This window comes from Nipponia nippon, unplaced genomic scaffold (genome assembly GCF_047370975.1).
Source record: "Nipponia nippon isolate SJK-2023a ecotype South Korea unplaced genomic scaffold, ASM4737097v1 scaffold_23, whole genome shotgun sequence".
In the NCBI taxonomy this organism is placed as follows: Eukaryota; Metazoa; Chordata; class Aves; order Pelecaniformes; family Threskiornithidae; genus Nipponia; species Nipponia nippon.
In genome coordinates, this window is record NW_028262340.1 from 5530896 (window position 1) to 5553407 (window position 22512).

Sequence of the window (22512 nt, forward strand, 5' to 3'; positions counted from 1 at the left end):
GGGGATGCAGATGCCTGCTCTCTTCTACCACGCCCGTTTCTAAGATCCTGTTAGCGAGAAGGTTCTCTTTGGTACTTCCAGTCTTCAGAGGACTTCCACCAGAAGCAGCCATACAAGCACACAGGCATCTTTTGTTTCACAAGCGTATTTACACCTCATTCAATTGTATCTGCAAAAAGGCATATGTTCCCTGCACAACAGGCCAGAACTAGAACCTTAACACAGGCTCTAACTTAAGATCTTTCCTTCCTTTTCTTTCTTTCTGTTTTTTAATCTTTTCTAGCTCCACGCTAGATTTCTTTCCTGCAAACACCCAATTTAGATTGCATCAGGAAGAGCTAACAAAAAGTGCTTCACTGTCTTGTCAGCAGATTACAGAAAGCCTTCTCAATTCAAGTTTATCCAGTTGGAAATGCAAGTAATTGATGTGAACTTGAAAAATATATGATTTGGAAGAGGGGAGTGGGGGAAGCTTCTTGCCAGCATTGCTGTTCCACCCAGCTTGTACCTCAGTCAATCACACAGGGCTGGTTAATCGGTAGCTCTATTATCACCTTCCTTTGCTGCATTTACTTCGGGCACAAGAGCCACCAGGAGATGAGAACAAGGTGTAAATATGCACATGCTGCAGTTTCTTGTTTGTCACTGGTATCTGAAAATGAAACTGCAGTGAAGGGAAAACAAAATATTCAACTAGGACAGTGGATGGTGACTCTGCTTGCCTGAGCATGGTTGTTGTCTGGGGAGGGGAGGACTGGAATGAGGTACATATTCCCCCTCCCTAGTTCACAGCCTCCTCTTTTGACAGCCAAGAGCTTCATTTCGAAAGGCAGAAGCAGCAGAGAAGATAGATGTGTGTGGAGCACCTCTGTTTAGGGGTGGTAACTTCTGATTCTGAGCCGTGGCAGTAAATTGGAACCCATTTGCTCAAGACATACAAACGCCTGAACACCATGACATTTCCTTTATGCAGTCTTCCACCATCTTATTAAAAACTGAATTACCCTGTGCAATTGCCACTTCTTGTACCAGAAAAACAACCTATATACAGCCCTGCTCAATTATGCAGTGTTACAGAAGTGTAAAGCAAATAATTAAAAAATATAATTTGAAGCTATTATTATTTATATTGTGGCAGAGACCCCAGGTGAGCTCAGAGTCCAAACGTAACAGGTGTTGCACATATTTTATTTCAATTAAATACTGTAATAGGGAGACCAGCCCAAGACTAGAGGAAGCCAAATTAGGAAATTGCATGAAAAATACAAATAAAATGTATCACAGATTCAAGTGAGGTTCACAGGAACTTGGCTGGCTGGTCCTCTGGGCAGCTCTCTCTGTTATTAAAGAATGAGGCAATCTGTCCTTACCAGAGAAGGACCCTCTCAAAGTGACATCTTCTGCTGACACCATGGCCAGCCATGACTTTTGCTGAAGGAAAGGAACGAATCCTGAAGCTCTACCACCACCATCTCAGATGAACCCTTGCAGGTTTGTCTGAGACCTGAATTCAGGCAACTGCTGTCCAACTAGAAGAATGGACAACTTCTCTGCAACAGCAAGGTGACAGGTCACATGAGGCCATCAGTAGAAAGTCTTTGGCAAGGACATTTTCCAGGTGCATTTTTAGTTTTGCAAAGAAAAAAATGGACTACACTAGAAGCTCTCTGCTACCTGGCCAATACAACTACTGGATATCACTTTCTAAAGGCAGCTCACTTAAGAGTCCAAGAAATCATTCTCTCAAAACTTGGAAATAATCGCTTTTCCTCCTCAGCTTTGCATTATGGAGTCCTGCGTCAAATCAGATAAATAAAACGCAGTTAAAGCTCCACACCCACACTGCCAATAAAGCTGTGATACTTTGCCTTGGGATCAAGCTGTTAGGATGGGAAGCAGTATCTACAAAAGATGACATTGATTTGGGGAGAAATATATTGGGAACAGTGGAAACATGATACTATAATATCTGCCTTTTTTTTTTAATTTAAAAGAAACACAACCCTTTCCTTAGATTCCTCCCCCCCAAAGATGAGACAAATTGAAGCCAATTTTATAGCATCCCAGTGAATATTTCAAAGATGAGTGTTTCCATAAGCTAATTGGTGCCCATTATCATGGAATTAAAAGGCAAATGGATCGAAGGCAATTGAGCCTCATCACTTTCATTATTATCTTTTCCCCAAAGACATCTCAGATTTTTAACTCCTTTGATCCTTAGGCTTTTAGACAGGTTGCCTGCTGGCCCTGACACATTTTTGTCACAGAAAGAGACCTCAAAGAAAGGTCCAAAGAACTGCAGAGGGCAGAAGGGACAGCTGGAAAGGCAGCACCCATGATAAATGGTTCTAGAGGTAATCAGCAATGCACCATTACAGCACATTTGGAGCATGCTCCCACCAGTCTGCACCCAGCCTCCATCCCCTGCCTCCCCCCATCTTTGTAACCCGGCCCATGGGCCTCTTGAGCCCACAGCCTCGGTCCACCTGTACTTGCTACACACTTCACAGCTGCCTTCTGGCTGTTTCCTTGCCAAATGCCACACTTCAATTGCTGTTAGCTTCCAATCCGACACACTGGATGCAGAATAGACAAGCATTTCTGCTACCCAGAAAACATGACTGGCTGAATGTTGCTTCCTAAGTAGGACAGATGGAAACTATAAGAACATAACTGAAAGACTTGTGGCTTTTTTTAAAGTTTAAAAACTAAAAAGACTGACACAAGCAGCAAATGAAAAAGAAATTCTGCCCTTTCCTTTTGTCACAGCTATTCCACCTATTCAGAGTCACTGGGATTTTTCCTTCAGGTTCTCCTTCCCCCCGCCTTTTGTTTTTGCCTTTTTTTGTGACTGACTTCTCATTCCAAGCAAAAAGAAAGCCACCCAGGATACCAGTACTGAGCAGCTGCTTGCTTGCTTACTTAACAGCCCAAGTGTGGATTGGCACCTCTTACAAACACTGTCAAAGAGAACAATTTGTTACTCATCTCTGCAAGGTTCCCAAGGAAGCCTCCTTGACTGAAACATAACTTTCCCCCCTTTATGTTCCACAGAGGAAGAAAACAAAATCAACCAGCTCCTGCAGACACCTTCCCATTTGTTGTCACCTCCTCTAGCAGTGTGTACTGGGGACTGCTGTGAACGATTGTGTGAATCAGGAACAATGTTCTAGCTTTGCTACCCAGACTCAGGCATTGGCCACTGTACAGGGAGACTAAGAGGGACTGTTGGTCTGTTCTGGTATTGGCACCTCCTTTGGGAAGGCTGTCAGTGCTAATAAGAGTCCATAACGAGGTTTGAAGCAGGCTTGATTAGTGATCACAAGGAATGCCACTCATCCTGAGCTCAGATTTAACTCCCTCCCACACATAGCTTTTGTTAGCTTGCTGTTTACAGCTTAAAATTATTGACATCATAAATGTTGAATCATGAGGCTGAAATTAAAAGAAAGGATTCCTGCTTTGCTTGTGGCTCCCTCCTTTGTTGCATACCTCTCTCCCCCTGCTTTGGTTGCGTACCTCATTCAGCTTATGTGACACATTTAAGTCTCAGAGGGATGAAAGCTATGGCAACAGGAGTTGTGCATCTAATCCCTGATGCAGAGTGCTAAAAACGTACCATACAGCATCACATTTCCTACTCACAAGATTGTTCGTGTTTTCATTCATGTTAAACTCGGGAGAGAAGTTACAGAAATTCCATATAAGGGAGAAGACTCATGGCAGCAGGTCCCACACAGGGTCAGGGCACTTGGTTCATAATGCTGAAGCAGGTTCACGAGGGCAGGTGGAAATGGGGCTCACGTGTGGAAGTGGGATATCAGCCTGGAAGCATAACAATAAATGGTATAGCCAGTAGAAGTGTCTGGGAATTGCTAGGGATTTGCTTATATTGCATTTTTGCTCTAGGTCACTACTTCTACCCATGTACAGACATTGATAATTCAGTATCACACACCTGGGCAACACTCCCTAAACTTTGATTTGGTTCAGCTGCTCTCACACACTAGCCACCATGTGAACCAGCACCCTCAGGTCACAATACCACAAGCTGCTACAGCTAGGACCAAGACACCCTCACTCCACAGTTAAAACACAACTGCTGCTCTATGAGCCAGACCCAGAAACCTCTCCAGGTACACAGAGATGGCCACCAAGCCCCAGTTCAGTGCCTCACCACTACCACCATCAGGACCAGGGCAGAAACTCCACAGAATATTTACATTTTTTGGAGACGCCTTCTGCTGTTTTTCTACCTGGAAAGAAATAAGTAGTGTGGGCCCATCTCTCCTGTCTTTGCTAACCAGGACAGCTCCACCTTCCCTAGGTGAGCGCTCGCTTTGTGCGGGCAGCCTGCAGAAGGCTGCATGCCCCTGCCCGGTGAAAGCACATCAAAAGCAGCCAGCTGACTGTGCAACACCCCAAACCTGCTCTTACCAGTGCCTGGAAAGTCCTTCCCAGCAAAAAACTGTGAATTAGACAAGCTCTTAAAAATATCTGAACTCTACATGCATTTAAAAAAAAAAAAAAAAAAAGAAAAAGCAGAGAACCAAACCTTGAGTGTGCTCTCCATTCAGCTCTGCACTAAGAATTAATACGTGATTCACAGCTTCCCATCCGTGGGCTGAAAACCAGCTGGTATGAATAAATATTTTTGCAACCTAAAGGATGTACAACAAGGCCCACTCTAGGATAGCTTCTGCATATGGACTGCAACTGATATCAGCAGACAGTAGAACTATCATCTGAACCCCAAAAAGAGACACACAGACTTACCCCAGGTTTCACCTGAAGGGGCTTCTTCTTGAGGGAGATTCAGGTGCTCCAGGAGCAGAGCTAGGACCCTGGCACCTACAAATGGGTAAGAACAGGGAGCCATCACTGACCCACAAGAGAACCAGCTCTAAGAGACACCCTGCCCTTCCTCTCTGCCCTCCCTCCACAGCCATAGATAAAGGCTTTGGTGCAAACTAGATAACGCCAGACTGGTGTGGGCTAGAATTACATTTGGGTGGGATTAAAGTGCAACCCTTTTGTAATTAGAGATAGATTTGAGTAGAGGACAACTAAGGAGAAAAGTATGAAGACAGATAAGATAATAAATAAGTAAAAGAAAGCTTTTCTTTCTAAGGAAAAAAAGAAGGTTTGAGATCCTGTAATGGAGCTGACAAACAACAGGAGGAGGCCCCCCTCGGAGGGGTTCCTCCCTGCAGCTGCCCCCCACCCGCCATGGCCCACCTGAGGTGCATTGGCGGCCCTCGCTGCTGACACACCTCAGGTGCGGCTTCAGGTGCGACTGTTCGGCAGAGACGGAAAAGAGGAAAAAGGGGCAAAAACGGGCGGGAAAGGGAGGGGTGGAGTGGGGCACGGCTGATTCCAGAAGATTCTAAGTCCTGAGCTGGTATCAAGCAGTGCTGAAAGTTCTGTAGGAGATATCCTAGGCAGCTCTTCTGAAATTTAAAGTAAAGGTATGTTTTATGCTCTGTTTTTACTTTAGGAGCATTTTTCCCTTCCCTGGAGGTAGTGCTGGTCCCTGTGTGAGCTGCTGGTAGCTTGCAGGAGCCATGTTTTCCTACAGCATCTCTCCTGTGAGGCCTTGCTTCTTGTCTGAGGGTGCTGTACGTTGTGGGGAGGTTAGCGGTAATTTATGTATGCAGAGAAAAACAGTAACTTAATGATGAAAGTTGTCTATATCACCTCAAACTTTGCAGTCAAATCTTTAAGCCTCAAGTGTGCTCGTGAGGCAGGAATGAATACAAAGCAATGGGTGACTCCTGAGGAGCGCGTGTGCTGCTGGGTTTGCTGAGCAAGTACCTGTTTACCAGGCACACATCCCTGGCAAGTCTGCCGGCTCTGCTAGGAGATACTTTTTTTCTCTGCAGTTCTTGAACGGTGTCCAGGGATGCCTTGCTTGAGTAGATTACAGGGTTGTTAGTGTGCATGCACCATGGCACCCTCTCCAAAGATGCACCCCAAGTGTTAATAAGTGAAGTAAACAGCACAAGCCTTCACGCTGAGCTGCTGCAACTCTTAATAACCAGAACCTTTCAGAGTTAATGTTTGTCATCAAAACAATTTGCTGACTATGGCTCATATTCTTTTTTATTTTTTTTTTCCTCCAGTCAAAACAATGAACCGGTGATGCTGTTATTTACTTACAGCTAATATTCTAGTGCCGTTCATTCATTGTACTTAGTTTAACTTGATAAATACTGTATCTTTTTATTTACAGTGTGAGTCTCTTCTTAGCCTACAGGGCAAATGGCTGTCTGTTGGTAGCATAAGTTAACAAAGAGTTAACGAGGAAGAGCAACAGACTTGTCCCATCTTTTGGGGGGACACACATACACACACACACACAGACAGGCCTCCTAAAAATCCCCTGGATGCATAATGGGGTAATTGTAGTTTTATTGAGGCCATTTTTTCTGAGCCCTGAATGAGGAGCACAGTCTTTCACCATTAAAATTAGTGAGAGGTGTGAGTATTGTCGTGGACTCTAAATCAATGCTGAGCAAACACAACACACAGAGCAAACGTCATTTTAGCTGTGTGAAGCATTCCCTGGCAGTGCAGGGGGCACAGGACACAAGTGGCAATGCAGATATTACTTAGGGATAAACTTTAAATTGGGTTTGGATTTGAGACACCCGCCTAATGCTGAGTCCGTCTTTATAATTTTCTGCATAATGTTGCTTGCCTGAATTCCAGTTTAGACTGGAGAACTGGAAAAGAAGGAAAGTTCTTCCACTATAAATGGGAAATAAAGCTAGCAGTGCAGTTTGGCTTACTCTGGTGGCAGAGGCTTGAAGGGGGGAAAGGTGTGAGCATCTGAGAGAATCCCTGATGAGCATTTTGGTTTGCATAGAAACATGCAAATAAGATGGTTTTTGAAGCCATATGGAGAATCTCACTTTGTTCAAGCTGCATCTTAACATCTGCTGGTTACCTCTTATGGCTAAAATCATAGCTTACCAGCATTATGTTTCTTCAGCATATTTTGAAATCTTGCTGTTCTGTATATGGATGGTGTACTTCTGTTTTTATTCCAGGATTGCCTGTGGTACACTGGGTATAGGTTTACAAATACATGTGAAAATGTTCAAGAGAACTGGTGTAATATAGAAACACATTCCAATAGAGATCATAACAGCATCTTCAAACAAAGCTTGAACACTTAATTTGTTTGTGAACAGAAATCAGACTTGGGGGAGGCGTAGACACTCATGCATGTTTCAGAGGCACTTAAAATAAGGACGGCATGGTTAAGGTGAGTGATGAGTGCCAAGGCTCTCATCCTGAAATGGTCCCTGTTACAAAGCTGACTTAGGCTGTAAGCAATTGCTAGGGCTTGTGGAGCAGTCCCTTGCGGGAGCAGTTTGTCCTTGCCTGGCACTTAGTCTTTGGGACAGGAAAACTAAATTTTACTTAAGCTACTGATAAGCTTTGAACTAGCTCTGTGCTATTGTTTTACATGTGTCAGGATTTGTCTGGGAAATTCTTGTGGGCACTGCAAAGCAAGGTACTCTAGGCTGCATATTTGAAAATGGCTCTGTGAGGGCTCTCTTTCAGAACAGCTGGGAAATGGTTTGGTTAGTATACCTGTGTAGGTGAGCCCAAAAATGCACAAGGCACTTCCCTTTGATGGTGGCGAAGTGCTGTTTGTAATTCAGACTGTAGTATGTTTGACAGCTTGCATGTGTTGTGAAGCACCTCTCCTAAATTTTCAGGTGACGAGGCTGTGCTGAGCAAAATGGGCTAGCTTCCTTTACAAGGGCTGTTTGAACCTTTTGTTAGATGAAGTCTGTCCTTGTGACTGAGATGTTTGTAGCTTCACAGACCTGGCAGTGCATCTGTAGGAAATAAGTGCTGAATACACAAAAGCATCTCTTCTTCCTGGTACTTGTTGGTCCTGGGAGAAATGATCCCAGGAAACTTCATTAATCAAGAGAACCCCCAAACAGTCTGAAGATTATTTTAATGGAATAGTTATAGCTAATGTAACAAGACATATTCAACCCAGAAAATATAAACTAAATCCAGACATGGGAATTAACTGAGAGTATATGAGGTAACTTAATTATTTACCTAATTCTGTGCTTTGGATGTACCTGGGGGCTCTCACTGTTTCCCCATAAGCAAAGAGCAGCTTTGAGCCTGCATAGCATTTACTTTAGATTGAGTGAAACAAGAATAAATAGAGCAACAGAAGTAAAATCTTTATTAGAGAGCAGGTGTGCTGATCTCCTCTTTAACATGCCACATTAATTTGGCCTGCAGCAATTGCAGCTGCCCCCACTGAAGTGAAGAACCTTGAAAATACAAAGGTGCAAGAGCAAGAAGACAATCTCTGTGGAGGTATTTCCCGTTGGTATTTCTTAGTGTGCTGTGGTGATTTAGATGCAGTTTTCATTTTAAAGGGGTTGCTGAACAGTTGTACTCGGGCAACTTCAAAGCAATACTGAGAAAAGAAAGCTTCTTTCTTCTCCTGTCCCAGAGGAGGTAGGGGAGAGGCTGTTCAGGCAGTGAACACAGTCTACAGCTGAATGTCTCCTCATGTGTCTGCTGTTGCCAGTGCTGCTGTGACACAGGATGATTTTTATTCTGTGTTGGGAGTCTCTGAGCAAGTTAAGCTTGGGAAACCTCAGTCTACCCATAACGTCTATTGTGGGGCAGTCCCATTTATTGACTCTTCTGAAGACATTGGCCAACACTGTAGACCCTGGTTCTGATTTTCAGAAAATGTAAATCAGTAGAAAACTTCATAAGTACCTAAGCACTGCTGTTGATGGAGGCAGGACCAGTTGTGCTTGCAGGAAAAAGAGGATGATGGAGGATAGTCTCTTCTGGTAGTAACCAAAACTGCTGGCCAAATTCTTGTTGAAACCTAATAACACAGATCACTTATTTTAAGGTACTTTATTGAGGTATTTTAAGAAACCTTTTCCTGTTCTGAGATGATTTCTTGAAGCTTAAATTTTGCACTGGGAAGAGGTGTTTTTTATTGGCTTTGCTCTTCCTGACCATGCCTATTACCTAAACTGACCAGTGAAAAAGGTACCTTTATTTCTCTGGTGCATGTCACTCCTTGCATTCTAGCTCTTTGGGATAGAGTTTGTTTCCTAAAGAGTATTGTTCTGGATAAACATGCAGAAGGGCTTCTGGCTCTTCTGTTGTGATGAGTAATTAGAGCAGTAATATGCCACGGGAAGGAGTTTCTTTGGAAGCACAAAGGGTAGAGGAAAGCATTCCTGCTTAAGCAGAGAGGAGGAGGGGTATCAGAAAAGGAGTAAGCTTTGTTTACAGGCTCCTGAGCAAAGGTGATATGAGCAGTGAAAAGTTCAGCAACGATAGACTTGTGAAAAGTTGCCCTTGACTGCTTACAGGCATAATTTTAATTTAAATGTAATAAAAACCTAAAAGGGAAAATTAAGATGCGGAAAGGAGTTAAAAAGCCTGTCTGAAGACATCTGCAAAATGGTTTTATTCCAAGCAAATATAAGAAAACTGTTTGGTTTCTTTATTGTCAAACAATAATAGTGCCTTCATTTATACAATGCCTTTTACAACGAAATCTTTTTCATAGATTGCTTCCAAAACAACACAGAAGTTGATTTATTTTTAAACCCTGTCCTCATAACCCTTTTCTTCCCAGCGGCGTAGCATCTCTTCATCATGGCAGTGAGCTATTGAGAGCTGAGCACAAGGTTATATAGTAAGTGGGGGGCCTGTTTGGCTGGGTCAAAAGAAAGCGGGGACTCCACTTCTGCACATCAGCCTGTTTCCCTTTGTGCTGAGCCCGGTGGCAACACTCTGACATGAAACCATTTACTCTGTGGGGCCCAGTGCCACACAAGTTAGATTAAAGGTGAGGGAGGCTTGTTCTTCTCGGGGTACCCTTTATCTCAATTGGTGTGCTTTCTTTTTTTTTTCTAGGCAGTCCCTTTTCCAGCTGTTCAGTAGTCTTTTTCCCAGTCTGTGTTACGTCCAGATGCCAATAGATGTTCTCTCTGCAAGAGAACACAACTCTCGCTTGCAGTCATTTTAGCATAGACAGACCTAGGAGGTCTGTGGATTCCGCTTCACTTGACTTCCCTAGCAGGCCTGAAAATGATGTGCTTGCTTCTCTTGCAATGGAGACAAAAATAAAGGTGTCTGTTTCCCATAGTATACCCTCTAAAATTCTCACTGCTCTCTACAGAGGATAAAGAATACTTCTACTGTGACACAGGTCGCAGACACCATCTGAGGATCTGGCAATATTTTGAAAAGTTAGTCAGCATAATCCATAGATCCTTGGGGGGTGGGGGAATTGAGGCATATGAGCTCTCTCAGCTGTGCATGGGTAAATCCCTTTGACTTCAGCTGGAGTTGTAAGGCCATAGCCACAGCCCTGCACAATATAAAGGATTGTGTGCATAGCTGTGAAATGGCCACTGCTCTAATGACCTGGATTTTTCTGTCCTCTTCTGTGATGGGAGGTCGGAGCACTGTGAAATAAGAGGGTTGATTTGTGCTGTTTGTTTGGACTGCCTTGATTTTCTGCTCAGATTTAGCAATATAAATGGGTAAGAAGGCTCTTGGTGTGGGGAGGAGCGAAAGAAGCATAAGGTACAGGTGGGAGTTGGAGACAAAATAGGAAACTTCAGTGTAGTTGTGATAGTGGCATTGGGGAGCCGGATCTTAGTTGGGCCCTGAGTGTGCTGGGTGTTGTACAGCAAGAGTCAAGCCTGACCCCTGGAAACTTATCAAGTGGCATTAGGGGACTAGACTGGACCAGAGTCACCCAAGAGGTTTTGTAGTAGCTGTGTCTTCTAGCCCAGAACATTGGGACAAATCACATTCCAGTTATGTCATGGCCTTGCAGACAAATCAAGACAAGAAGGATAAGGTGAAGCTTGCCTGTACAGTGAGAAGGCAAGCTGTTGCGACAAGATGTCAGACCATCCAAAGGAAAAGTTAGTCCTGAACAATTAATTTCAGACATAAGAGGCTACAGCAGGTACATTGCCAATTGTTCTTGGGTACCCATTTAAGTCCCTTGGGTATCTAGTGCATGTCTCTGCCTCCCCAAGGGAGCAGCTGGCTGGATAAGCAGTAATTACATGTCTGATGTCAGGAAAGCAAATCAATGGCAGAACCTGAAACTAGAAGCCCTGAAAATCCTGACTTTAAGCTTTGTGCTTGAAAGGCAGGAATTGAATCTTTCCCTGGGTGAGGAACTTGAAACCTACAGCCAATTAATAACTGCTATAAAATAGTACTTTAGTCTAAAAATGCTGACAGAGAATTTAATGCACCTTATAGAGGGCGGGGGGGTTACAGCTTAATTAATTAAGTTTTGGAAAGTCTGTAATCCTTGGACAAAGGGCTCTGTGTAAATGAAATATGCAACAGCTACTATTAATGCAAGCTGTTCTAGTTTCATATGGACTGGGAACATGAGGTGCTTTTAAGAGAGAATCACTGTGGTGACACTTATTCAAAAAGGAGAGATTGGGAATCTGGCTCATGATGTGGTTACAGTCAAGGCAGAAGACTTGAAGACCTCTGCCTCCTGGGGTGTATGTGAGGCTTGGGCTTCTGAGCCTCTTTCCCTGCTGCTTGGAAGTGATCAGACTACTATAGCTGTCAGTGTGTGTCTGTATCGTAAGCAATTACGTTAACTGCAGGGACCACAGCCCCTCGGTGAACTGCCAGTTGGTTGATGTGCATCAGTTACTAAGTAGTATTAGCTTAATCCGTGAGAGAGTGGCTTTACTGTGCTAGTGCAACATGCTAGCAGCACGTGCGCAGTTAAACTTTAGCTGATCAAGCAGTACTTCATCTGTGATTGTCCACATACAGCTTTGTCATCTGCTCTCGTGGTGACAGTGACAGGGTTTGACTTATAGGAGCCCTTGCGTGGCTGTAAGTGCCCTTCAGGACAGGACCTTGCAGTACTTCAGAACAGCAAGGATGTCATGGAGACTTAAAGGTGCATAACCTTGTGTGGAGCAAGTATGAAGGACGTGAGCTGCTGCCAGCCTGGCTGGGGAGCTACCTTTCTCCCAGGGCAGCTACCTGTCTGTGCAGAGGCACGGTGACTTGAGTCACCAGGACGTGTCTGTCAGCGCTGGTGTAAACAGCGCAGGGGCTTGGGACCTCTCTAGAGAGGAGCTCTTCTGTAGCACCATCAATGCTACGATCTGTGTTGCTGCAAGGAGCTCTAGCAGTGCTCTTCATAAGGGTTGCTTTTTATCCTTTTTGTTCACGAGGGGGTATTCAGTCATGTCACTTCACCCCAGCATGGTGGCCTATTTGTCCCAGCTGAGGCTGACTGCCCTGCTGCCTGGCTTTGAAGGAAGCTGGCTCTGAGGGTTGCGCACTTAACTCTGCGCACATCCTCCCCACTGAGCTAGAGCAGAGATCACACAAACCTGAAGCTTTCTGTCCCTGCTTCCTACTGCAAGTGATGCTTGGCAGCTGACAGCTACTTTGAAAGCTAGAGGGACAGAAAGGTTTGGGGGTGGCTGTCTTCTTCCCGAGATCCCTGTCCTCTGAGGGGTTAGTGCTATGAACACGGCGTGCCTCTTGGAGCTGCTTGGAGAACAGTGGGAAGTGACAGAACTTCCCAGAGCTCCTTGCTGGGGCTAGGCAGGAGCATATGGGCCTCGCATGCATGGGTTGTCTCTGTCTGTTGTTGGAGTAATTGCTCATCTGGCTAAAAGCCATTCCAATTCAGATTTTGAAAAGGAGCTTACTAGGCTTCAGTCCTCCCCTCTCACCACCTCCTTGCTGTCCTAATTAAATTTAATATTAAAGTAAAACATTAAAGACATTATCATAGAGCTTTAATCTGACACACACAAGCCTCTTTCTAATTTGTTAGGTCATTAGCAAGGCAAAATAAATAGAAATGAGTTTGTGGAGGCTAGAATGTTTGAGGAATCAGCATTTTGAGGATGGGGCTATTCTTTAAGTGAGCATGTGCTCCGCTGAGTGGGCTTGGCAGCATTATGTTGTCTAAACCTGGCATTTTAACAGCATCGCGTGTAGCAGTGCCAAATGTGGCAGTTGTACTTGTTTGTGCTTTGGGAGTTTGCAATGCCAATCCAAGAGCTGGGATTCCCTGTTCTCCTTCCAACATCATGAGACTTCCTTAATGTATATTTGAATTTGACTTGTTGTTTTTTGAGCCCTTTAACTCTTTGCATCTCTTGCCTGCAATTGTGAGGATTTAGTCTGTCTTGTTTTGCTCAATGAAAGCAGTAATCATTTGATTACAGGAACTGAAGCTTCCAGTAAAGCAGAAGTAGCGCAGTCAGCTGCAGAGATAGAAGGTGTCTTTTTCCTGCATACATCCTATGTAGTCACTGTCACAAACACTCTGAAAAGCTCTTTAAAATGGCACTGAGGCTTATCAGAAACAAGAAAGGCTTGCACAACCTCTGAGGTCAGAATTGCTCTGTTTTTGTCAGTGATGTAGGAGTAAGCTGCTCCCTTCAAGGTGGAATCATGCAGCAGCCTTTACCAGGATATTAGGTGACTCTTCAGGAAAGCATTTAACTATGTGCTAACTTTGAGCCTTTCTGACAGTGAGTCTCTTAAAAATTGTAGGGACAAGACTACTGTCACGTTAATTAGAAGTATTGCTGCCTGCACTTCAAATGCAGGGAGGAAGCTTGGGGACATCGAGGAACTGGGACCCTGCCATGACTCCCCATAGTCTTAAACAAATGGCATGTCCTGTGCAGTTTGGTGTGTAGTTGTAAAGCGGATGCGATGGTGCTTTTTCTGTCGCGTGGAGAGTTGAAGACTGCGGTCATTAACCATTTGAGTACCACAACACGATTTGTATGATTCAGTATTTGGAAGGCTTAGATATGCACATGAGGGTTTATCCCTTGTTTTACATGTATAACACTTAACTCTTGTATAAAACCACTCTGAGTATTGGTTGTGAAGGAGCTAATGCTATGACTGACTGGTACTACTAGATTTGATTCATGCTGTTCTACCTGACTTGTATATTAGACTGAAAATAACTAAATGGTGGAAAAAATATTGCTCTATATTTTAAGGGAACATGCAGCATTCCTGCAGTCAGAACAGTTATAAGGACTAAGGAACTGCAAACAAATCACTTTCAGCTTAATTTACAAAATAAGGCCTTGCTGTATAGGTTGTGCTGGCCTGAGGGCTATTTTGGTAGACTTGAAGTTTGGACTAGAAGTTCAGTTGCAGGTGTGTCTAGGTTCACTAGATCTTTAAACAGGCTGGGGACCAGAAGGTCTAATTCTCTCTGGTTCAGGAGAGGCTAAAAGGTTTGGCTCTGAATTTTGATCGGTTTGTCTTTCCATATCGGAATCCAGAAGAGATGAAATATTGAGGTTATATATTGAATACAGGTCATTATTTAGCCTTATGTTGCAGTGAGCATGTGATGGAACTGAGCTACAGAGTTCACAGGGTACTGCAGTAGCAGGTGTGAATCTAAAATAATACTGTTTTGTAAAGAAACAATGACGTCTCCAGAAAAGCGGAGTTTTTTCTTTTGAAAACCTCTAATAACAATTCCTGCTGAAAACAATAATAAAAAATTAAAAATATTTTTGGGCTGAATGTTTGTTTCACCAGCCCCACTTACTCTGTTGTGAAGACTTGGCCATCCAGTTCACGCTGCCTCTCAGTTTCAGGCAAGGAAAGGTTCTTTCATTAACATTTTTTTAGAAGGCAAAAACTTGAGCGGTAGTTGTGCATTTGCTTGATGAATCTTCCTTCCAGCATATGTTCAACGCTTGGATGAATGAGTTATTTAAGTGTATTTGAAGGTTATGACAGACACCTGTAAACAGAGATATTGATAAAAATGTCATTTGGAACCAGATATCTGCCTTTCTTGCAATCCAATTACTACTGATGGCGAACAGCCCAGAACTAGCAGCAAAGTGCATTAACCCAAACTGTGATGGGTAGGCTGTCCTTAGAGGGAATATGATCAGGGCCTTATTTACCTCTTGCTTTGATGTAACTCCAGGAGTTAATGGAGTTATTTGTAGTTTACACCAGAGCAAAAGAGCACTGACTCCGGATGTGTATCTATAGGCATACTGTGGGCTTCTTAAAGCACAGTGTATCAGCTAAACAGTGCTGAGGCCAGGAGCTGAAGGCTCCGGTCTTACCTGCTCCTACAATTGTTCTTCTGAAAGGCTTACTCCAAACAAGTCAGTTCACCATGGAAGATTCCTTGTTTTTTGCTGCGCTGTAAGCCATGCAGAGAGAAGAAATGCCTATAGTTGTATGTTCTTCACTATATACACATGCAAAGAACTGTGAGACTGTGCTCTTGATCAAGGTGCTGCCTTCTTTGGGTGAAGTCAACTGTAAACAAATATAGTCATTAACAATTGACTTCTTTTGCCTAGTAGCTCTCCAAGATCTCCTCAAAGCTTGTAAACAGGATTGTTTTCTGCTGTGATGTGAATTGCTTGTGATGGCTGTAGTGTTTGGATACACTGGAACTATTAACATACTTTTTAATAGGAGGCTGACACTGAAAGTTCTATCAAATTACTGTTCTTCTTAACCTCTTAGTATTCTAAGAGAAAGCTCTTGTTCTGGTTACCTTTCTCCAAGCTGGAAAGAGAGTAATATAATATGAATGGAAGTGGTACTGTTGTACAGTTCTGTAGTTAGGTTGAAGTCCAGAGCTGTCCACAATGAAATGATTATTTGGTGGTAGTCGTAGCTTTCAGAGGAGAAGTGGAACAAAAAAGACAAGGTTAGTGGAAGTTGCATTTCATCTGGATTGCTCTTATTTCCTATTTTATAAGCTTGTGTTCCATGCAGGTGCTTGGCTTATATCTTCGTGCTGTCAATAAACCCAACACGCTTGAAGCAGACAGGATTAATGCAGATTTTAAGGGCTATATTTAGAAGTAATTTAGCTATCATCAGTCAGAAGGGTGGGGAGAGATGTGATGGTTATTCATACTGATTGAATATTCTATTGATAGAGATACTTATTAACCCTAAACGTGTCTTTCCATCATGCTTTCAAGTCTCAAACAAGAAAATCAACCCTTGAAATTCAGATAGAGGGAGGCAGAACTCAAGTGGAGAAATGAGCTGGGAGGGAAGTAGCAAGCTGGCTAATAAGATAGACCACTAAAGTTGGCTGGATGACACTGGAACAAGTGCTACATAACATGACAAGCAGTAATGCAGGAGCAGGGAGCAGGCAGCTGGGTGATGGGTTTCTTTTGTTGATGGCACAGGTGTTCAATGTGTTTAGAATTTGGGATGTGTGTTTTAAGCTTCCTTCCTGAGCAAGCAATGAATGTACTTGCTCAGAGCTAACTTTTTTTTTCCCCCCGAGACATGAGGGGGAGGGAATAGTCTGTTAGCCAGCGATCTCTGCCTTATGAGCAAGCGAGATCAAAATGCTTCTGCTCTGATTGATCGTAATTAGGGTAAGGAGCCATGGGGCAGGAGGAGTCCAGTGAAGAACCAAGCGCTTGGCACTCAATACAGTTTCATCTCAGTTTCTAAAGACACTGCCCTGCACCCTCTGCTCCCTCATTGCGTTTCATGAACAGAGATTTCATTTCAGATAGTGCAGTCAGCTCTTCACACTTTTAGGAGCATTTATAAAATGGAATTACCAGAAATAATCATGGTAATTAACATATAGAGTTATAAGGAGGAAGATTAATTACAAAGCTGTAATTCATCTGCAAAATATAAACCATGAGGAAAGCTTGAATAGGTTGGCAGCAATGAGGTACGCTTAGGAGAACTGTGTATCCAAGGAATTCAGCCTGTGCTGCCGCACAGACTGAGCTTCCTGGTGTGGGGAGAAGAAAGGAAACTGAGGCACTGAGAGGCAAAGTGACTGGTCTTTGTCATCAGAAAAATCAGACAGAGGGGAATGGGACCTGAAAGACCTGACTCTGCTCCTCTCTGCGAACAGGGGACAGAAATGCTTTTTCATTATACTGAGTGTTTTCTGCATTGGAATTTTAAAAGTTGCACAGGAAATCAGTGGCATTGCTGAGAAATGAATCTGTCTCCTGGACTCCTGTCTGGTGTCTGATCAGCAGTGTGCTCCATCATGGCTTTCAGCACTCTGTATCGGTTTACACCAGCAGAGATGCTGGCCAGTTTGATATAAGTCTATTGAATAGCTCTAGGTTACTTTATGAAGGGAGGAGGGTCTGGGAGGTGATGGTAGATGACAGAATGCTATTCATTCCAGGGCAGGGGTTTCTGGTTTATTACAATGATTGTAGGGGAGGGCTGATTCCTACAACTAATTGCCTTTTTTTTCTGAAGATGCAAGCAGTTGATAATGACAGTAATTAACACTGTACAAACAAGGTCAAACCCAAGAACATTACCCACTAAAAGTCACTTTCCTGAAAGTCATGTCAAAATTGTTGCCTTGGAGTAGCTTAAAAAAAATTTTGGAAAAAAAAAAGGCAACTGATGATGAGCTGTTTGAATTATGTAAATGCTCAGGTATCCATGGGGTTTGACCTTTTTGCAGATGTAATTTAGCATTCAAGACACTCATCTTGCTGCCAAAGTCAAATTAGATGCTTGCTACTGCAACTGATAGCTGATATCCGATCTCCTTCAAGAACAGGCAGTACAGAAAGGCAGGCAATGCTATTTGCTATAGGAATGGGAAGCTGCATTTTTAAATATAAAGTGGTTGAAGAGTTTTGGATCCAATTCAGATGAGCAATATGCTTTTATAAAAACATGCACCTGGTTCTTCAGGTCATTATACCCCATTTTATGCATCTGCAGTCCTGCAAGATGGCTCTGGGCTCAGTAGCTATCCAGGATTGTCTCACCTTGGGCTTGCTTCGTACCAGTGGAATGGCTCTGGGCCAAACCTGCTCCTAGCCACAGGAAAAGGGGACAGCAATAGCATAGCCATGTTGCCCAGAACTGCTGTGTTTCCAACTAGCAGTCAGAGATGGAAGGAGTCCTAACCTAAGTGAGAGCTTTTTGAGTGATGCCAGAGACTGTACAACTCCCAGCACAGGTGCAAAAATGGCTTCTGTGCCTGAAGCACAGGGGAGTGATACAGATGAAGTGCTAAGCTCTGTGCAATCCAACACCTGTGGAAACTACTGATCTCTATAGCATGTGGGTTATGTACTTGTGTAAACCTTGCTATCTCCATTTGTCAACCTGGTCCCATCCATGCTAGCAATAAAAAAACAAACAAAAAAACCCCCCTTGTGTTCTGCTGAGAGTTTGGCTGCTTGCCGGAGGTTGCTCCTGTTCCCAGTGTGCCAGGTGGCTGAGCCAATTGCCTTCCTACCAGGTTTGATCCAAATAGCCTCATCGGCCTCCCTTCACACTGAATCAGTGTCTGCTGTAGTAAATAGAAATGACTCTGAAGAAACACCTGCTCTTTCTGGCCCTCATTTGACTACAGCATCTGAAAAAAGCATCTACTTCTCTGGAGCTGGAGGCAGGTAGCTCACATTAACTTCTGAATTGGCCTGGTTCGCAGCCCTGTGAAGACATTTCTTTTTGCTAATATCAAAGAGGCTTTTCTAAAGTTGTGGTTGCACAGTAATGCTTCCTGGCTAGAACAAAGCTGTCCCAAGACTTCTGATCCTGTCCTAGCTTCTGTGCAGCAGCTGAGAGTAGTTTGGGTTCAGATGGACATCTATCCTTCATGCCAGTAAAGCTCTGCTGCTTGCACAGAAAATACAGACAGTAGAAGCTATCTACTAGCTGCCTGGCTTGCATGATGGGAAACGTATTTGCTACTGTTTGTTGTAGGTATACAAAGGATAGCCAAAATGCAGATCTTCAACAGAGCAATTTTAGTGGTTTCCTGTGAGCCTGTGCAAATTAGTAAATGACTATAAAAGAGCAGCAATGAAAAATTAGGCTATATGTTTCTCTGACTAGGCTCAGAACACTGCAGGCTGCTGTTAGCATTTTTCTTCAGCATTAGCCCAGCAATTTCCCTGAAGTTGCTCTGTATTTCCACAGGAACAAATGAGAGCTAAAGCTGGCTCCAGATTCCTGCTTGTAATTGCTCCTCTGTTGTTGCCAAAAGTTAACTTCTCATCTGGTGCAAATAGTTACTGTTCAAGCACTTTCCACCTAGTGCCTTCAGTGCAGCTCTTTCTACCCAAAACCAGCAGAGAATTTGGCCCGTGTGTTTTATTACACTAAATCCTTTTCCCTTTCTGAAGGGTTGTTTTTGGGGATGGGGGGTGCTTTGGCCCTAGTGTCTAAATTGGGCTCATGTACTCTGAATCTGGAAAAGAGCACTTAACTGGATCCAGCTGTGTTGCCTTTACTGTTTAATGGTTCAGTTCAAATGCAGGTTTTGTATTTCATGCTTCATTGTTTTTTTTTCTTCCCTGTTGTGTGGCCATTTGTAAACTGAAGGTGAATTACACAATGTATTCCTCCAGGCATGCAAGGAAGACAAATATTGAGGATAATTTGAAAACTTCTTTCCCCTGTTTGATACATTCGTAATGTTTGAGTGGCTTTTACAAATCAAGTTCTGACACTTGCAGTTGAGCTCCTCTCTCTGTATTCGGAAGTAGAGTTTGGGGAGCTGCTTCCCTGTCCTCTGTCCCAGAGAAGCATTCCCCTGGTAAATGGTTCTGCCCATCCCTGCTGCTGTGGTCAGGGGAGGGAAAGAGCATGTTAGCTGTCCTGAAGTTGGAGGTGACTGCCCTAGCTAATTCCATCCCAGGCGCTGAGCCTGCAAGTGTTTCATGTATGGCTTGAGAATATATAGGGAGTGCAGAGTCTAAAACTGCCACTGTGTGAGCTTTGGTGTAGGGAGTGTCACAAGACCACAACTGCTGTCTCCTGGAGGACTGTACTCTGAGTTCTTGGGGAATCTGCTAAATTTTTGGGGTAAAGTAAATGTTGGCATTTTTTTCTTAGCACCAATAGCTGCTGAAGCACTATGCACCTCTCCAGATGACTTTGTGTAGGATGGTATAATAATCATCAATATTTAACTATTAGAAAAGGGACTTTCATGTGAGGGAAGTGTTTCAAATCAGCCAGGTTTTAAAGTCTAAACTGTTTTCATCTTTCACATGTTCTGGTGAGTGTTTTCCATTCATCATGGATTTAAAGAGACTCATGTTCAAGCCTCTATATCCTCCCCCTCCCCCAAGATATATTTGAAAGAGAATAACTTGAAAACAAACATTGAGTTGGGTTTCAAGAAATACTTTCTAAAAGGTTAAGCCATAATGGTGCCTCCACTTTTAAAAGCAAAAAGTCTGTCTTTGTAGAGGGAGGGAGTTATTTCTGTATTTGTGAGTTGTTGATATCAATGATGTGCTCAGGAGAATAGAAGGTCCTTGTGTGCATACAATTAAGGATAGAAAAGGGCTTTAAAAGGGAGATGATTGCATCCATAACTCCATGTGTGAATTAGTTTGTCCCTTGGCAAGAAAAAGACTGTCCAGGGATACGCAGTGCTGCCAAGTTACAGCTTGCATGGTGAGCATAATGACAGTCAGTGCTGTTTGAGGGATCCCAGTTCCTGGGGTGGTTTTCCAGAAAGGCCAGTAAGTCTTCAGCCTGGCAATGCTGCAGGAAGGTACTGGCAGAGCTGGGGTGGGTCCCAGGTTAACTCTGCTTTACCCACCAGCCACCGTTCTTCAGTGTGCCAAGAAGGAGCCTAAGTACCCTCCCTTGTTCATGAATGCAGAAGTCTCAAGGCATGCGCTCTGCATAATGCTGTGGCTGTGATAACGCAGTGTTCTTGGAATGTATTAACTTGTCCTGACAAAAAGCCATTAACCAGACAGGCAAGGCTGTGTCTTACCCTGTAGCTGTGCCTGCAAAGCAGAGGCAGAATAATTTTTGCTCATTAAAACCAAACATTTGAAAACAGCGCTGCCTCCACTCTGCTCAGATGGTCTGTCCACCACAGAGAGAAAGAAAATGCTAACCCACTGGAAAAAAACAAATTTGCATTTGGGTTTTTTCTCTCCCTGCCAGAGTTAGCAAATCAAGGATGCTCCTAGGTTGGTACCTACACTACATCTACTTATGTTTATGGAGGTTTGAAACCTTATTTATGGATAACATAATTTTGTATATATTAGATTTTGCTGCCATTAGCTGGCCCAGTCATATGGGCCTTTGAATAAGAGAATCCTCTGAAGGGGATGGGAAGCTTTTTTCCTCAGTCCTTGGTGATTGCCCACCCTGCACTCTGCTCTGTGGCAGTGGATCAGTGTGCCAGTAAATCTGTGTTTATCAGCTTTGCTGCAAAGAACTCGTGTGACTTCAAACCAATCAAGTAATCTCTGTTGGCCTCTCCCCACACAGGAACAGGGAAGTAAACTTGTCTCCGTGGTCTATGAATGGTGAGCTCTTCACAGCCTCAGTCGCTGCCCTTTACTTGATATCAGAACAGTGTCCCATCATCTTTAGGTTGCATTGTAACACACTGATAGATTGGCCAGAAGCTAGAAGGGACTGCTTTTATCTAGACTTTTCCTTCTTCCGCAGTCTTGTCTTCATCAAGCAGCAGGTATCTCTTGAATTTGCTTTTTCATGAAAATTCAAGTGGTGGCATGTTCCTAGAGTAAATAACCAGGAAAGAGGAGACTGAAAGCTTAAATAGCCACAGGAGGCAAATGATGAATTTGATCATGAGAAATCCCAGCTTGTGTTGTATTGGTTATCGTAGTATCTCTTCAGTGAGGATGGAGAAATGAAATTGTGTCCATCAGCCGAACTGTAGTGGTGCTTGTGACTTGAGTATGCCGTGAGCTGAGGGTAAAGTGAAGAACAGTTTCATCTGTTTGCAAAATGTCTGCGAACAGAATCTGAGGGAGTGTATGCTGTTTGATTTCCAGCAGTTTATTTACCTACTTTTAATAACTAATAGGTGAGATTTACTTGTGTAAACATAACAGCATAAAGACTTAAATTTGTAGTTTTCCCTCTTTTAACCCCAGTAGCTCTTGTTAGTGCAGCAGATCGTGCTTTCTCTATGAACTTTGTGCAGTTACAGTACTCCTTCACCTCCACTTTGGAGGTTTATTCAATATGGACCTGAGCCTGTGCTTGGCCAGGCACACGAGGTGAGTGTCACCCATTGGAGTCCATGCAGAATGGCCCCAGCTTGATCATGAAACATGAGTTATTCCAACATGTGCTGCCTGTGGGATAGCTCTTCTCAGCCCTTCTCATAGCTCCTGTGCCCTTCTCCTCTGCGCTATGCAGGGCGCTACATGGTGCTGCTCAGAATTTGGCCTATCTCTGCATATACCTGGGGACACTGATAAATGATTGGAGGCTGTGGTTTTCTTCTTGCTATGGTAATAACAACTGTATCAGGAATGACAGCTTGCTTCACATTGGCTTTGTCATTTCCAAGCCAATTCTCTCTGATGCAATCAGTTGCTAACCACACTGTAATAACCTATTTTGTTTCCTGCAGATTTGCAAAACAATGACACAGAAAAATGTGGTTGTCTTCATCCAGTGCTGTTTGTCTTGCCA

General features: G+C 43.5%; 2 protein-coding genes across 13 annotated transcripts in view; one reads left to right on the top strand and one right to left on the bottom strand.

Annotated features, from left to right (window-relative positions):
- Positions 1–4915, bottom strand: part of LOC148055386 (uncharacterized) — a 137587-nt gene extending 132672 nt beyond the window's left edge. For 10 of the 12 annotated variants that reach the window (XR_015705550.1, XR_015705549.1, XM_087761254.1 and 7 more), the window contains exons 1-2: positions 4777–4912; positions 3646–3825 (exon numbers count right to left, since the gene is read on the bottom strand). The gene's annotated coding sequence lies outside the window, so the exon portion shown is untranslated. Of the gene's footprint in view, positions 1–3645; positions 3826–4776 lie in introns of all 12 variants that reach the window. The other 2 variants (XM_087761246.1, XM_087761251.1) reach the window with 2 other exon arrangements.
- A 442-nt stretch (positions 4916–5357) lies between these two features.
- CSMD2 (CUB and Sushi multiple domains 2) overlaps positions 5358–22512 on the top strand; it is a 345266-nt gene continuing 328111 nt past the window's right edge. Inside the window, exon 1 of the mRNA XM_087760834.1 lies at positions 5358–5468. The gene's annotated coding sequence lies outside the window, so the exon portion shown is untranslated. The remainder of the gene's footprint in view (positions 5469–22512) is intronic.